A 19,235-nucleotide genomic window follows, 5' to 3' on the forward strand; every position below is an offset into this window, starting at 1 on the left:
TACTACCACTCTTCCCTCACCCAGGCTAGGAGTGTCAGACTAAGTCAGACTCAGCTGAGGGCCTCTCACTATTCAGATGTCCAGTTCCACCAGAAGATCTCAGTGGAACTGAATTGCTGACTGGCAAAGGTGTAGGTTCATGTAACGGAGAGGAAATTCGGCCACACGGTAGTGCAGCAAGGGACGTCAACTGGGCAGTCTGAAAGTGGCCAGCTTGATGATCACCCCATTGATCCGGCCACCTTCTGATCATAGACAAAGGGAAGAACCATTGGTTACACACATAACTGCCAATCAACTGGTTGGATAATCTATTGAATTGTTCCCAGGTAAGATCTTAGCTGCAATGTTCTCTGGAATCTTGTCTTTAACAGGTTTCTTCCCATTAGCACTTACCTTCACCATGAGATTCATTACCTATGGCTGTATAAATTTCAGTTTTATGTTCTGATAGTAGAGGTGCTTAGGACTTCCTCTATAATATGTAGATTATCCTCTGCACTCAGCACTCAGCATAGTGAAAATTAGATTGCGTTGGCTGCACAGACAATTGTCTCTGCCCTACAAAAAAATGATCATAATGAATTGAAAGGTCTTTGGTGAGGTTTTGATTTCAAATCACAACTTACTGTAGGAATACAACCCCTTATGTATTGATTGTGAGATACTCATACTACAAGAAAGTACACATAGAAGCAAAGCCTGCAAAGATAAATGTAGAACATTAAATAGGAGCATTTTTTTTCTAACACAATACCAGCACAGGGAGGGAAGTTCTTCTGTAAGAACCCACAAAGAGGCAATCCACACAACATTATAACAGCTGTAAGACAGTACAGAATTTAATCTGTGCAACAACTATCATTAGTAATCCTGGTGTGAGACAACAGGATGTTAAGGTCATAGTCCTAACTGCAGTAGGTGATGTGACACAAGTCAGGTTAAACCGAAAAAACAGAGTTCAGTCACCTCTCCTTATAAGCATAGTCAGATTCATTGGGACTTTTCAAGGTATTAAGACAGATACAAGATATGTAGCTGACTAAAGGGCATACTATTCTCCAGGGCAAGAATCATAAAGTCATAGTGTTGTACAGCACAGAAACCCAAATTATGCAGCAGTGATGCCTATGTATGTTAATACCATTTGCCCATGTTAGGCTTATATCCCTCTACTCCTTTCCCACCCAAGTATCTGTCCAAATGCCTTTTAAATGCCATAATTGCATCTGCCTCTACCAATTTGTTATGGATCAGGTAGCTATTTGGTGAATGTCCCTTTAAGCCGTAGTATGGTAGAGTAGTAGTGTGTGTGTGGTGTCGTCAAGACAGCAGGATTACAATGTGCTGACGGTTTTTGGTCAGTGAGGAGAGACAGACAGACAGACAGACAGACAGAGAGACTGCTGGTCTCCGTAACAATGGATGAAGAACAATAGCTGTGTCTGTCACTACAATCCATGTATGGATTTCCAGAGCAAACAAGTGGAGTCCGCTTTGTCATTAACCTGTAGAGGGAAACAGGTAGTTGTGTGGATGGCCACGTCTCAAATGCCTTTCAGGGTGGCAGATACTTCGGAACAAAGCAATGGACATCATCAGTGATTGAGGTGTCATATGGGTTCCATCGTGGAACATTTGAATTTCGTAATTCCTCTCTATATTCTCTCTCTACATTTTGTCTTCAGTCAATGGAGGTTTTGCAAAAACCTTTGCTCACGTTTCACCTTATGACTTGCTGAACTGAACTTTGAGACCTATTCCTGGACTTGGAGTTTGGGAATTTGCCACACACACACATTGAGTTTAGTTTTGGGGGTTATATTTGATATCTAACATTTTTACTTTTCTTATTATCATAAGTAGTTATTAATAAAATAGTTTTTAACACTTATACATGACTCGGTGTGTTTCTATTGTTGCTGGTATGTAACAACTTCCTCTGGCAGCTTGTTCCATATAACCATCACCCTCTGTGTGGAAAACCTTGTTCCTCAGATCTCCTCTGAATTTCTGTCTTCTCACCCTAAACCTGGCCCTTTAGTTTTAGAGTCTCCCACTCTAAGAAAAAGACTCTGACTCTCTGCCCTATCTGTGACCCTCATAATTTTATAAACCTCTCATAAGATCACCCCTCAGCCTCCGACATTCTAGTGAGATTAAACCCAGCCTATCCAATTTCGAAGCTGTTCATTCCAAGCAATGGCCTGCACACTTTCTCATGCTACCACATCCTTACTATGCCACTATATCATTGATTCGAAGTTCTGAAACACAACTGAAAGGATGTACTTAATATCTACGTGAACTCTAAAGTCACATTTCCAGAGCATTGTTCTGCAAAAGTAATGAAATTATCAACAGATGAAATTCTTTCCACTACAATTATTGATACCAGCATCAACATGATCTTTCCCATTCTGCTCCAACTTTCTCTCCAGTCATGAGGAGACATCCTTATATCTAGTACCAGGAATTTAATCCATCCTTTGGGAGCCATAGTCTGCAGAGAATGGCATCCATCCACCTAACTACACTGTTCCCTGCTACTATTGCATTTCTTTTTACTCCCCACCTTGAACTTCCCTCTACTATAGTGCCATGGTCAGTTTGTATGTCCTCCTTGTATTTCCTGGTCTTGTCTACACAGGCAAGTTATCTCAAAGATATCACATTGTTATCTGCAAATTTGCTTTGTGCTATTGGCTGCTGTTTCCTTCATTACAACAGTGACCACACTTCAAAAGTACTTCATGTCCTTTGGAGCATTCAAAAATCATGGAAGGTATTATATCAAAGTAAGTTCTTTCCTTCAGTATTCTACACTACTGCAAGTGATTTAAATTACCAATTTGTATCAGGACTCACTGACCTCCACACTACAAGTATACACAGGGAATATATTTGTTAACTTTAAATAACCTACATACTGTGCAACATATGTAATTTACACACTTAAAGGTATAAGTAAACCACGAGTAACAGCGAACATAAATCCCACAGAGGTCCTAAGTACTGTCTTATCTGGTTAATGTGCTGATGGGGCATGCTTGTAGAAAGTAACTTGTCAGGATTGAATCATTTTAGTTGTAGGCATTGAACTGATGCTGTGATTTCACTGGGTCAGAGAAGCCAAGGAATATTGTTGTCTAAACATTTTTGTGATGAATATGTTTGAACATCTGTGTTAGGAGATTGTATTGATTTACTTATTATGTAGAATGATGACCACATTATCACTCCTCCTTTTTAAGATTGCATACAATCTGACACATTATTCTAACTTTGATGTGCCAGAGTCTCTGTCCTGAGAATTAAAATATTATTTGGTATATTTAACGGCAATTGATTTACTATTGTCACATGTACCGAGGTACAGTGAAAAGCTTTGTTTGCATGCCATCCAGACAGATCATTCCATATGTAAGTACATCGAGGTAATACAAAAGGAAAAACAATAACAGAATGCAGAATATAGCATTACAGTTACAGAGAAAATGCAGTGCAGGTAGTCAAATAAGGTGCGAGTCCATGATGAAGTAGACTGAGAGATCAGGAGTTCTTTATCATACAAGAGGTCCATTCAAGGGTCATAACAGCAGGATAGAAGCTGTCTTTGAATCTGGTGGTACATGTTCTCAAGCTTTTGTATCTTCCTCCTGATGGAATGGGGGAGAAGAGAGAATGATTGGGGTGGGAGGGGTCTTAGACTATGCTGGCTTCTTTCCCAAGGCTACAGGAAGTGTAGAAATAGTCAATGGAGGGAAGGCTGGTTTTCATGATTGACTGGGCTGTGTTCACAATTTCTGCAAGCCCTTGCGGTCTCCGGCAGAGCAGTTGCCATACCAAGCTAGGATGCATTCAGGTGCATCTGTGAAAATTGGTAAGGATCATTGGGGATATTTTGCATTTCCTTAGCCTTCTGAGGGACTAGAGGAGTTGGTGTGCTTTCTTGGCCATAGCATCTACAAGGCTGGACCAAGACAAGTTATTGGTGATATTTATGCTTAGGAACTTGAAGCTATCAACCATTTCCAACTCAGCACCATTGATACAGACAGGGGCATGTTCTCCGCCGTGCTTCCTGAAGTCAATGAACAGCTCTTTTGTATTGCTGATATTGAGGGAGAGGTTGTTGTCTTGATACCATGCCACTAGGCTCTCTATCAAAATCCATAATGAACTACCTCAAGAGGCACAAGCTGAAAGTTTTGCTATGGCCCTCACAGTCCCCCGACCTAAACATCATTGAAAATCTGTGGATAGACCTCAAAAGAGCAGTGCATGCAAGACAGCTGAAGAATCTCACAGAACTAGAGGTCTTTTGTAAGGAAGAATGTGTGAAAATCCCTCAAACAAGAATTGAAAGATTCTTAGCTGGCTACAGAAAGCATTTACAAGTTGTGGTACTTGCCAAAGGGGGTGTTACTAAGTACTGACCATGCAGGGTGCCCAAACTTTTGCTTTAGGTCCTTTTCCTTTTTTGTTATTTTGAAACTGTAAAAGATGGAAATAAAAAAGTAATCTTGCTTAAAATAACTTTATGCCTTTTGGAAATCAGGTCATTATTTACTCGCTTAGTTATTCACAGTAACAGAAATTTTGACCAGGGGTGTCCAAACTTTTGCATGCCACTGTACCTGTAGAAGCTCTTGCTGTCTGTTTTTATATTATTTGCTAATTTACTCTCATACTTTGTCTTCTCTCTCTTTGTTAGACACAGATGGTGCATCTTTCTTGTAAAGCCTTTCATCTTCACTGGATCATACCTTTGTTGAGGTTTAAGAAATATTTCCTTTAATGTCTGCCATTACTTATCTACCATCTTGCTCTTCAGTCTACTTTGCCAATCCACGTTAGTCATCTCTTACTTTGTGGTTTTGTAATTGCCTTTATCTAAATTTAAGACACTAGTCTCATCCTTGGGTTTCTCATCCTCAAAGTGAATTTGAAATTGCATCATGCTGTGATCACTCTTTCCAAGGATATCCTTAATTATGAAATTATCAGTTAGTCCTGTCTCATTGCACAACGCCAGATCCAAAATTGCCTGCTCCATGATTGGCTCCTCAACGTCTTTGTCCTAGAAGGTATTCTGAGTACACTCTATGAACTCATCCTCAAGGCAAATGTTACCAATTTAATTGGTTCCATCTCTATTGGTCCCTTTCTTACAAGCCCGTGTTATTTCCTGGTACATATTTTATCCTAAAATATAGTTACATTTTTACTACTCCCATCAGTGACTCCTTACCCTAACTGTTTATTATTTCTACATCTTGAGCTTTTGGCACATTGTTGCTCACCGCTGCAGTGATCCTGCCCTTTATTAACAGACCAACCCCATCAATTTTTTTCTTTCTGCCTATTCCTCCAAAATACCAAATACCTGTGAATATTCAGTTCCCAGCCTTGGTCATTTGGAAGCCACATCTTTGTAATGGCTATCAGATCATAACCATGTGTTTCTTTTATGCTGCCGACTCATCTATCTTATTACAAATGTTATTTAAGATTTCTTGTGCTCAAACCTTTAGACTTTAAACCATAACATTTGAAGCTCTGAGATAAATGAGCTACTACTGACTGTAGGTTTGCAGGAGCAATGGGGCAAATCTCACCAGGATCTGCTGGGATATGCAAAGAGATAAGCCCATAACTGGGCTGTTCCTATGATGGAGTCCAATGGGCATTATCTGCAGGTTTCTCAGATCTCGATCTGGGAAGTCTGCCTGCTGATGCTATGCCAGGTCAAGTCCACTACACTGATAGTGGTCCCATTGTAAACAATTCCCAGTAGAAAACTAAGTAGAGCTTTTTATTTTACTTAACTAAATTAGCTTAAATTTTCTTTAAGTTTGTATGTGTATTTTAGTAGTTCATATTTTAAAAGAAAATAAATAATTTTCATTTATTCTTCATGTTCCTTTCCTTTATTTTTCACAGACCCCAAGTGATATTGAATATTTGTGAATGACAATAGACAGGGGCACCACCAGTTGTCACAGATTCAGTGAGTGCAGCTGGATGTTACAATGAGACAGTCCCAATGGTGTGCTACACCAGCTTCACCTGCTGGAAGGCAGGCAAGGGATAATGCAGCAACACAAGACCATACCCAGGGCCACTTTGAGAAGACAGCCTGCCAAGTGCAGAATATTTTTGGAAGAAAAATCATTAATCTTCTGGGATTTTGGTATCAGCATTTATTGCCCATCTCCAATTCCCTCAGGAAGATGGTAGTGAGCCACTTTTTTGAACCACTGCAATCCTTCTGGTGTAGGTACTTTTACAGAGCTGTTTGGCGGCGATGAAAGACCATTGATATGTTTCCAAATCAGGATGGTGTGCTACTTGGTGGGGAACCAGAAGGTGGTGGTGTTCCCTTAAGGCTGAAGTCCTTCTCTTTGTTTACGGAAGAGGTTGCGGTTTTGGAGATGCTGATGGAGAACCGCAGGCAACGAAGTGTAACGTATTTTTTAAACCGTACCCAGTGCTGTCATTCTGCCCTGGTGGCAGATGGAATGAATATTTAGTGTGGTGGATGGGATGCCACTGAGATTGTGTAGCAGAACATGGAACAGTACAGCACGGAACAGGCTCTTCAGCCCACAATATTGTGCTGATCTAACTAAATTAGTGATCAAATGCCCAACTAAACTAATCCCTTCTGCCTAACTATCCATATTTTTACATTTTCCACACATTCATGTGTCTATCTAAGAGCTTCTTGAATGCCCCTATTGTACTTGCCTCCACCATCACCCCAGGCAGCACATTCCAGGCACCTACCACTCTCTGTGTAAAAAGCTTGTCCCGCACATCTCCTTTGAACTTACCCCCCTCACCTTAAATGCATGCCCTCTGGTATTAGATATTTCAACCCTGGGAAAAATATACTGGCTGTCTACTCTATCTATGCCTCTCATGATCTTTTAAACCTCTATCAGATCTCCCCTCAGCCTCTGCCGCTCCAGAGAAAACAACCTAAGTTTGACCAACCTCTCCTTACAGCACATGCCCTCTAATCTAGGCAGCATCCTGGAAAACCTCTTCTGCACCCTCTCCAAAGCCTCCACATCCTTCCTATAATCAGGTGACCAGAACTGAATGCAATACTCTAGATGCATCCTGTGTAATATGTAATGAATATGGTTTAAGTATATGTAATATTTGCTGTAATCAATACTTTCTGCTTGAAGGTTGTTCCTTCTTTGAGGACTATGTCGCGATTTTCACTCTTGTTATGCTACAGCATTGTTTATAGCAAGTTCCAGAGAGGTTGTTTGTGAGGAGCCTTTTAATAAAAAGTACACGCCTTGTTTTGATCTGTTTGTGCCTCATGTGCTTTCATCTACACACTCTACAAATTGACTTTGCTGGATGTTAGGAATCCACAGAGAAGACAGATCTCACGGGGCCATTGTACTTATCTGAAAGCAAAATATTCCTGTTGGTCTCATATTCTTGACAAAAATCACTCAAAGCCACTCTTTCTCTTTAAAAGTCAAAACCACTGATGTGGATTATTTTATTCAGGTTTTTTCCTCCCATTTCGATCTGGTGAGCAGAATTATGGGCTACTTTTTAAAATGTTCTATTGCATTTTGTTTTCATTATAAAATAACAGGATCAGCCTCAAATTATTAGTCTCCTAAGGATTTAAGTCAAATCCAAAAGTTTGGGATGAATTTTCTCATTGTTAATTTACAAGTACTTAACCAGAACTTGGCAGGAACGTTTTGATTCTTTTTAACTTAAGGTTGCATTTTCTTTCTGCTAAATGCCACAAGTGATTTGAGCTTCAATGCTCTCAGGTTTACTCAAGGATATTCTGACAGAATGGTACTCTCAGCAGTGAGGGAATGTGTTTAGAAATGTGGGAAGTGGATGCATCCATTAGAGTGCTGCTGGCTGCTTCTTTAAGGCAACATTTGGACATCTGAAAAGATTAACTGGTAAACTGTGAATTCCGAATATCTGCAATAAAAGAAACAGAATATTTCTAATTATGCAAACAGTGGAGAAACTTTCCTCACTTAAAAAAGTATTCACTTTTCCTGCTCTTTAAGCAACCTCAAAATATGTCATTCCATGTTATATTCATTGAAGTACAGGCACTGATATAATGCAGGAAATGTGTGGCAGATAATATATGCACAGCAAGCTTCCACAAGCTAGTTTGTGATAATGAGTAGCTGTTTTTTCAAGAAACATTGATTGGGGAATAAATATTGAACAGGATTACATCGAACACAGCCCATTCCTTGCATTAGCCTGTCAGGAGTTATCCTTTGTCACAACTACTTTTGCGGCTCAGTGACCCCCAATGTCCTGTTGTTCTGGGTTCTGCAGCTGTTCTGCAAGGTAGAATATTTCCTGAGCTACGAATAGGCTACAGATGGCAGATATTAAGGACCCTCCCACAGATGACCCTGGCGATTCATTGTGTCAGAAAGTTTGTTCCCATTTCAGTTAGACACAGTGAAAAAACAAATGTTTTTCAAAAACTGTAAAATATGAATAAAACATTTAAAAATGGTAAACTCATTATAATCCTCATTTAACTCGTATAAGTGAATTAAAACGTTAATATTATTTAAAATAATTCCTTCATTTAACTTTTTAGTTAAGGTCAATCCACCCATTCAGACGATAAGATAAGATAACTATTAGTCACGTATATCGAAACACACAGTGAAATACATCTTTTGCGTAGAGTGTTCTGGGGGCAGCCTGCAAGTGTCGCCACGCTTCCAGCGCCAACATAGCATGCCCACAACTTCCTAACCTGTACATCTTTGGAATGTGGGAGGAAACTGGGTCACCTGGAGGAAACCCACGCAGACACGGAGAGAACGTACAAACTCCTTACAGACTGCAGGCGGAATTGAACCCGGGTCACTGGCACTGTAATAGTGTTATGCTAACCACTACACTACCGTGCCTGATATACCATGAATAGGTTCATTTGTATGCAGGTATAACAAATAATGAGAAGAGCTAATAGAACATTATTATTTATTGCTAGAAGAGTTGAATCCAAAAGTAAGGAGACTATGCTTCATTTGAAGTGGGCATTGGTGTGACCACATCCAGAGTACTATGTATAGTCTTGGTTTATTTAAGGAAGAATGCCAATGGAAGCAATTCAGAGAAGTTTTGCTAAGCTATTACTACATGGAACGGGTAGGCTATTTTACAAGGAAAGGATGGACAGTTTGGGCTTCTATCTGCTGGAGTTTAGTTGGATAAGAAACAACGCGATTGGAACATATAAGACGCTGAAAGGTCTTGTCAAGGTGGCTGTGATATTGATAATGGTATTGGTTTATTATTGTCACTTGTACCGAGGTACAGTGAAAAACTTGTCTTGCATACTGATCGTACAAGTCAATTCATCACACAGTACAGTTACATTTGAGTTAATACAGAGTACATTGATGTAGTACAGGTAAAAACAATGACAGTACAAAGTGTTACAGCTACAGAGAAAGTGCAGCGCAACAAGGTGCAAAGTCACAACAAGGTAGATCGTGAGGTCAGGGTCCATCTCATCGTGGATAAAACAATTCTGCTTGTGGAAGAATCTAGAATGAGGGATGCTGTGTAAAAATAAGGGGTTGCCATTTCAATCAGAGACAAGATGATCAGTCAAGCCAAAGATCTGCTTCTATGTTGGAACATCCATGACCCAGAATGTCCTACCAGTGGTAAGATATTCACCTTCATTGTTGACCTTTTTGTGACCTTTGTCAACTTGTCTTTCCAAGCTGGCCAAATCTTGAATGGTGAAGCCCTGCATGGTGGCAGAGTCTTGTGTGATTTAATGCCATAATGTGGTGGGGCCAGAGCAAGTGCAGCCAACGAAACAGCAGTGGAAATGTTGGGCAGCTTACTGAACCTCACCCTCTGGCTTTGCCAGCTGTCAAAACGTAAATGTTTTCTGAATACCCCAACATTCAAAAACTTTGAAGATGTATTAACTATCAATCTACGTCAATTGACATAGAAAAAAATAAACAAAATAAATAAGATACTTTAAGAGCATTTTTAAAAAATTAAAAGCATTTAACTAAACTCAATCAATTTTAAAAAAATGTAAACTACCTAATGTTTACTTTGCTCCTTCTTGGCTGGAAGAATCGCTGCAAGTTTTAGCCATATAGCCGCTCTTAATGAGGAATCTGCTACTGGAATACTGTCAAGAAATTAGAAAAAAATCTGACGGACAAGATTAATTTGCACTTGGAGAGGAAGGGATTGACCAGGGAGAGTCAGCATGGCTTTGTTGAGAGTAGATTCTATCTGAATAATTTGATTGGATTTTTCGAGGAGGTAACTGATTATGTCAAAAAGAGTAGAGCAGTTGTTGTCTACATGGACTATAATAAGGCTTTTGGCTAGGTCCCACGTGGGAGACAAGACCAAGACGTAAAACCTCATGTAATCCAGGGGAATTTGCGAAGCTGGCTTCAAAATTGGCTTGATGATAGGAGGCAGAGTGTAATGGTGGAGAATTGTTTTTGTAATGGAAGCTTGTTATCAGTGGTATACCATAGGGATTGGACTCTTGCTGTTTGTTATATACATTGTCTACCAGGATGTGAATTCAGGAAGTATGATTAGTAAGTTTGCAGGTGACATGAAGATCGATGGTGTTGTTGATAGTGAGGAGGGTAATCTTCAGCCACAGAAAATATTGATCAGTTGATAAGATGGGAAGAGCAATGGCAGATGAAATCTAATCCTGAAAAACGTAAGGTGATACATTTTGTGAGCTAAGTCTGGGATAAACACAATGAATGGTAGGGCCTTAGGAACTATTAAGGAATAGAGGAATGCATCCAAGGATCCTCAAAGGTTGCAGCAGAGATAAATGAGTTGGTTTAGAAGGTATATGGTATACTTGTTTTCATTAGCTGAGGCTTAGAAGATAAGAACAGGAAAACTATGGTGCAACTATATAAAACGTTATTTAGGCCACAAAATAGGGAGGATGTGATTGCACTGGAGAAGGTATAGTCTCGATTTATCGGGATGTTGCCTGAGATGGAATGTTTCAGCTGTGAGGAGAGACTGACTTGACTGGGTTTGGTTTTATCGGAGCAGAGAAAGCTGAGGGGGGACCTAAATGAGATGTACAAAATTATGATAGGTTGTAAAGAGAGTAGATAGCGAGAAACTTTTCCTTTTAGCTGAGGTGTCCATAACCAGAGGTTTAAAATAAGGGGTAGGAAATGTGGAGGGGTTTTAAGGGATTATTTTTTTTCACCCAGCAGATGCTTAAAATCCTGAACACATTGCCTGAAGGGGATTATAAAATCAGCATTCTCACAACAATTAAGAACTATTAAGATGCACACTGGATTGCCATACTGTAGAAGGCTTATGGGTCTAGTGTTGGAAGTGGAACTGGTATAGGTAGGTACGCGATGGCCAGCACAAATCTCACCCTGTCTCCATGAGCAGGTTGCATCTTTGGTCTCTAATACATTATATTCTTTTCTTGGTTACCTCTTGCCCTTAATATACTGATAAAATGGTTTGCGATTTTCTTTAATCTTGTCCATCACTGCTATTTCTGCCCACTCTTTGCCCTCCTAATTACTTTAAGTACCTCTTACATGTTTTTAATCTTTCTTTAGGGCCTCTCCTTGTTTTCAGTTCTCCAAACCTGTCATAAGCTATTTTTTTTCTTTCCTTTGTCCAATCTTAGGTATCCTTTAACATCAAGGGAATTGTTGGACCTACCTTTTACTACTATGGGAAATGATAGCTCTAAGTTCTTACTCTCTCATTTTTAGATGATGCCTAATTTTGTCCTTTGTAGCTACATATAGTCCATTTATACTAGGTCCTCTCTTATCATATTGAAATCGACCAAACTAGTCTAGGTTTGTCCTTCCCTACAACAACCTTAACATTTACAGAGTTATGGTCACTGTCTCTGCAATGGTCTCCCACTGACACTTGCTCCACTTACTTGGCTACATTCTAAAAGATCCAGCACTGCAATCATGCAGGGATTGTGAACTTTTTGGCAAATGTATAGAGATTACTGCATTTCTGCATACGAGCATTGGCATATCCTTTCAAGATTCAGCCTTATAAATTTCAATGACCCCAGATGGTCTTAGATCATTAAACAGCCTTTACATTTCTGTGCCTCCCCCCCCACCCCCTTGCCGACTGCCCACACCAGCTGGATCCATTCCACATCTTGATCTCTCGTAATGTGAAGGAAATATTCTTGAAATTTGTCCTTTCACTTTTACACCTTGGTTGTATCATCCCACTGTCACAACTTAACCCGAAATATTTCAAGACAGCCCACTTGTTCTTAGTGCTGGAGGTCTGCGTCTAAACCCTTCTCCCTGACTTTAATTTTACCTTTCTGCCTTGGAGACTAAGCCAGATCACAGCAGTCAACATGGAGTTTGAACAGAGTGTTGCAACACTTTTGAAATGATGTCTTCTGATATGTACGTTTCTGCATCTAAAACAACTCAAGTTTCCATTTTAAAAATATATCTCACAAATTTGCTTTTAATAAAGTTATTTTATGTCTACTGCTGGTAATATGTGTCATAGGGAAACATTTGATAATTATCACCTGGAATTAAAAGAATCCGAAATCAAGAAAGTATCTTAGCTAAATTTCAAGGCTTCTGATTCAAATTGTTCTTCTCATCTATATTGTTCTGCGAAGATGGAGACCCCTGGACACTAATCCCCTTTCACCCTCCCATCCAAACTCAGCTGATTTGAAGAGACAACTTGAGGGAAGCTGATCCTGGCAAAACGTGTGGCATATGTGTTTCATTTTTTTTAAAGAAAAGCTAAAGTCAACATTTTCTTTGTGTGTTTTAAGAGCACAACACAATCAGACAAAAATGTATGACTGAAGACATTGGTATAGGTTTCTGTGCCAGGTCTCAGGGTAAATATTTGTATCTCTGTGGTAGTCATGCATCACTGATGTCAAACAGTTGGAATTCTCATTGTTTATAAACTTCTGTTGTTTTAGTTGGATTTGGCAGGAAAGGAATTAAAGAGAAAGATGACTTACATGTGAAAGAACATTTTTCATCTGAATGTGATTCATGTAGAATCCTGTGGAATGAACTCTTCATCCTGAGTGTAGTGTTTGTTTCATGGTAATAAGATGTTAATCTTTTTGTTGAGAATCTTCAATCTAGAAATCCCATCATTTTCACTGTATCAAGCATCAAGCTGCAGAAATGTATTGAAACTTGAGAAATGTCATGACGTCGATGAAGTGCGACAGGTTAAGGTGTGGTCATATAGCTATAATCTGAATCCTACGCTGAGCGTAAGGAAGATCATTCCTGAGGTTTTTAGTTGACAATCCCGTGTAATTTAATGTTGCATTGGTAAGGCCTGAGTTGTGGAGAGACAGTCACTAGCTGGCCTGTTGCCTTGACAGTAAAGGAGTTGTAAGGCTATCATGAAAATTCCTGCTTATCCAAATCCTCAGCTGTAGAGACTGGAAAGATCCCATGTTTGAATCTTGCTACTTGCTTATGGACCTGCAGGAATGTTACTCACAACTTCAAAGAAAGAAATCTTAAGAGTACCCCGCAGAAGGATATCCCTCAGCCCATCAGGTTCTTTGAAAGAACTGCCCTATCAATCCTATTCCCTCGCTCTCTTTCTGTAGCCCTGCAATCTTTTTTCCTTGTAAAGTGTACACTCAATTCCCTATTGACTCTACTCCTTTCATCCTTTCCAACTGTGAATTCCAAATCATAATATTTTACTGTGCAGAAAAAAGGCCCTTGTCTCCCCTCTGGTTCCTTTCCCAGTTCTTGGGTTACTCTGACCCTTCTGCCAGAGGTAACAGTTTCCCCTGTCCAAACCTCTCATCATTTTCAGCATCTGCATTAAATCTTTGCAGCTGATTTATAAGTGTGTGAGACTGATCAACAACGACCTGTCCTGTAATGCACCCGTGCTGGAAAGGACTCAATCATGGTAACAGTCATTGAGAACATAGTTGAGATCAGGAAAATTGTAGCATTTTAAAACCCACCTCATCTTGTCAAAACTCCAAAGCATTTTATTTGTTTTCAATTCTGTTTTCAAAACTCTTACATTTTTTTTATTTTTCATTTTGAAATTTTGAGTCCCCAAGGTACTTTTGGAGTCACCACATCTGGTATTGCTGGTGTCGCCACCGAAAAAGTGGCTCAGTGACTCTAGCCACTAGGAGGCATCTGAGAGCAAAGTAAATGACATGGGTTCTGCCTCTGCCTTGCACTGTTCTTTGGCACTTCACAGGCAGCCCGGTTGAGTTAAGGATGCCATGGATGACAGCCACTGCCTGGCAAACTTAGGATGTTAATACAACGGGCCTGCAGTGCATTTTTATTTTTTAACATTGACAGGGATTATACATAGTTGCTCAGTGCTAAAATTACAGTATCCCATGCATCCAAATAAACCTTTGTAGGGAGCTACAAAAATGTAACTTTTTTTAAAGTTCAGCATATTGTTCATTACAAATTCTAATCAGTGAGACAGTGAATGTGCTTGTGTGCTCAATACACCACCAAAAAATGTAGTTTGAAATTAGCAGTTTATTTAAAAAAATAAGTAAAATAAGTTTATTTTTTGAACAGATAGTTGGTAAGATATGTGCTCCAGAAAGCAAGATTTCTAAGTTTTCTAAGACTTCTCCTTTATCCATGCTGTTCTTCCCCCTCCTGCAGTGTTATAACCTTTATTTCTGTGATTTGGTATTATAGTTGTTTATAATGTAACTTAAATAAAAGCTATGTATTAAAATGTGAGTTTAGGACTAACTTCATACCACTTAAGAAGAACTGCTGAAAGCACTCCAGTTTTAATCAGCAGCTCTATATTACTGACCAGTAGATGGAGCTCCAATCTGACAGCCATCAGCTCACCACTTTACAATGAATCCATTGTTCCTCAGTCCTGTCACCAATCCCTTGTCTCCTCCTACATTTTCTCTGGTTGCATGTTCCACTTATTTTAATGTATACTTCTCTACAACTCCTGTCTCCCTGCGGTTAAATACCCTGTTGATATGTGGGCTGTAAGAAAAGTGCACAAACTATTCCCATGACATTCTCGGCAGAGTGGGCCAAACACAGCTCGAGAACACCTAATGCTTGGTTTTGGTCCAAGTACCACAATATATGAACAGCGAACATAGGCCATGAGGGACCATTCCAGTTTAGGTGTGTCTCTTAGTGCTAGACCACAACTAGCCATGAGGCAAATCTACTAAGACCAAAGCAAATAAATTGTGGACACCTTTTTGCTATGATGAAGTATTCAGTTACATTCGTGGGAAACCATGTTACCTTTTGCTAAAGCATTAAGAGTTCTATTTCCCACAAAGCTGTATATGTTTTAAGCTGAGCAATAATGTGCATTTTTTTAAAGTGCTGGCAAACGTATCTCTGCTTAAGAATTTGACAAACCAAAGTAAATCTCCACAGGAAAGTGAGGAAATCGAGACTTAAAAGAAAACTGCCTTAAACATTTTTGTGGTGTTTACTTTGGCTGTTTTTTTTTGCACTAATTATGGTCCTCAAGGTTTTTGTTTTTAAGTAGTTGCTAGATTTTTGTTTAAACAGATATTTATGAGAGTTCTTCATAGTCTGCTGAGAATACAATAAAAGCTTTTCTGCTTATGACATTATTCTTCTGTTCATTTAAAGATAAAGTGATATTCTGTTCTGTGTGATGTTAATTTATGTGAAAGACTTTCTTATTTGCACACTTTCACATCATGTGTTTCCAGGACCACAGTGTAATGTCAGTGCTGAGATCGCCTAGGCTTTTACGTGGGTGAAAGTCAAAGGTTAGGCTCTCCATTCCCGAATCTCAGAGTTTTCCCAGAAGATGGGTATTTTCTTCAGTTTCCAGTGCCTTCATAATTTTGTCTTATCCACTGTAAGGAAGCAGGGAGAATGAACATAACATTAACAATAAGCTGCCTGTGAAGTGCCAAAGAACAGTGTAAGGCAGAGGCAGAACCCAAATCTTTACTCCTCTTTTATACTCCAGAAAGCCACCTGGCATGGTGGACTTTAGCTGTGATAAAATCCTTGTGGATGTCTGTCCAGTGGACTCAGACGGACTGTCAGTTTGATCAAACTATTGGCAGGTTTAAAGTTTGAGGCTTAATGTTTGCCCTGTCATTTATCCAATACAACAGTGAGAAAATGGGATGTAATACTGTTTAGTGTCATGTACATGTCAGAAATGACAGTATAACATACTGAAAGTGGGGTCATACATAGCCATTATGTGTGAATTTAGAGTTCACTAAACTTCACGATAACCAGAACGTTGCAGTAAAGTTAATAGGCATCCTGTTGATGAGAAACATGCACTTAAAGGGAATATTTAACTCGACACCAATTAATTTTCTGTACAATCCACTGTTATTGGAATGATAAGATAAAAGTCAAATTTTACACCAGAATTAAGAACTGTCTGGAGCATAACAAGGCAAATTTAAAAATAAATTGGGGAGCTGCATAACCAACCAGAAGTATAATTTTGAAACAATATATTTTGACGAATTAATTAATTCAAATATTTTTATTGTGAAAATGTTACTGCTACTTTTTATGGAAAGAGCCAATAATAATTCAAAGAAAATACAGTCAGAAATATCTCACCTTTCAACAATGGCACTGTCTACACATGCCACAGTAGGACCACAGTTCACAGTGCACCTTTTCCCCACCCTCTGATCTCCCCACCCACCAATCACGCTACATATTTAAATTTTGTGACAAGAACAGGGGAATTTCAGTAGCAGAGTTTGTCTTATTGCCCCCTTGCTCTGTAATGCATTAAACTTGTGCTAACCTGGAAACCAAAAAAAATTGCAATAAACGTCATGTCTCATTTTACTTCCCGAAATGCATTATGTCTCTGTTGATAAATGTACTGTCAGGAGGAAACCTTGTCACATAGAGTGGAAAGGTGACAGATTTGATTCCTGATTAATTAGAGTGCTAGGTTGACAACACCACATCTGGACCAGGGAGACAGACCTCAGACCAGCTTCCAATCCCATTTTTGATCCACTGTATGGGATGCATTGCTCATAGATTTTGATAAAGACAAGGTGAAGCTTCATCGTGATTGCTGATGATCCCAAAGTAGCTATTGACAATGATAGGCCAATTCTCCTCATGAAGAACATCCTTTTGGTATTGGATGTAGTCAGTACTCATGGAATCTCCAACATCTCCATGGAAGAAGGAGCAAAAGATAAGTGTAGACTTTTATTTTCTTACATATTCCCAGGAGATGACATACCTATCGTGACACAGAAGGAGACTGTCCAGCCCATTGTGTCCATGCCTTCTCCCAACAGAGGAATTCCATTAGTCCATTCTCCCTATTTTTACCTTCTTGTGGTCCTTCAACCTAAATACCCTTCAACATTTTGATTCATTTGTCACTTATCTATACCAGAGGGTAGGTTACAGTAGCTAACTAACTTGCCATGGGATGTGCGAGGAATCGGGGTACCTGGAAAAACACATATGGTCACAGGAAGAATATGCATTCTCCCAACAGGTGGTACCCAAGGTCAGGAGTGAATCTGAGTCTTTGGAACTCTGAGGCAGCAGCACCAACTGCTGCACCATTATACGTCCTTCAGTGAAAAAGAACTTCCAGGAGTTTAGAATGCTCTTAGGCACTTTACAACCCACCCCGCAGACAATTTGTTCAGAGTAAGTTCCTTATAACATCCATGACCAGAAACAACAATCTAAGGGATAAATATTGGCCATGATTTCAGGGAGAAATTACATGGATTCATACAGCACAGAAACAGTCCTACTATCCACCATGTCCATCCTAATCATCAAGTACCAATCTATACTAATCCCATTTACCAGCATTTTGTCCATAGCCTTCTAAACCTTTGTGATTCAAGTGTTCATCTACATCTTTCTTAAATGTTGTGAGGATATCTGCGTCTTCTCCATTCAGGCATCACATTCCAGGTTCCGACCACCCTGTGAGTGAAAAGGTTCTTCCTCAGATCCACTCTGACCCTCTTTCCTTTTATCTTAAAACTATCCCTTTAATTTTAGACCACTCTGCTTTCAAAAAAAATCCTGCTATCTACCCTATCTATGCCTCTCATAATTTTGTTTACCTCAGTCAGGTCCCCCCTCGGCCTCCTCTGCTCCAGGGAAAGCAAATCCAGCCTATCATTTCTCACCTTTCTTATTCCTTTAATTCTGTATGTCTTTTTGATTCAGCAGAAGGGGAATTATCATTAAGTCAAGCTAAAGCAGAATACACATCAAGGTGTGTATGAGCTTGTGCATGATGTAACTTCGTCCAAGTTTGTCCCTGTCGAAGTTTACATATAGTTGGGTGAGTGACAACGAATAAGTTACCAGTGGCTTTGGAAGTATAGGATCAAGAACAGGTTTCTTAACGTTTATTTTTTTAAATTATTCAATAAGTATTTCTCCTGCATTTTTCTCAGTTGCATGTTCAATATCTGAACAAAACTATTTATGTTCTCTCTACTCTTTTTAATTCTCTATTGAGCTCTGAATCTAATATGTTCCAATTGGCACACTGGTGCAGTTATCCAGCACCCCGATGCTTGCTGATGTACATTGTTCCTTGTTCAGCAATGTTTTGTATCCATAACCCCATCCAATGGCCTCACCATTGCCCATCGCCATAACTTCATCCAGCCATTCATCCCTCTGACAGTTTGTACTCCTCCCATTGTTTAGCAGCTATGGTATAGAATTAGCACCATTTTGTCTCCTTATCAACATTCTGAAAGGAACTTTAATTCTGGTCTAATCATTCTGACAGAGTATCAGTCTATATAAAAGGAAACAACAGCATTCTTTATTTTGTGAGAAATGACCTTCATCATCAATTCTCAAAGCAGAAAATTGAGAATGCCACTAATAAAATGTAGAATTCATCAATCAAAAGTTTCTTTTTCCCCTTTCAGGAAATTATTCTGATGTTTCTATATACTTTTAATGTCAGCATACATTGCTATTACCTATATTCTTTTCACTTCTTAACCCTGCAATTCCCCGACAGATTTCTTGAAGGCACAGAAAATATGATCTCTTTAAAAAATCACGGATGCTGGGAACCTAAGTTAAAAACAGAAAGTGCTGCAAATGTTTAGCAGGTCAGGCAGCATCTGTGGAAAGAGAAAATTA

Source organism: Pristis pectinata, chromosome 1, assembly GCF_009764475.1.
Source record: "Pristis pectinata isolate sPriPec2 chromosome 1, sPriPec2.1.pri, whole genome shotgun sequence".
Classification (NCBI taxonomy): Eukaryota; Metazoa; Chordata; class Chondrichthyes; order Rhinopristiformes; family Pristidae; genus Pristis; species Pristis pectinata.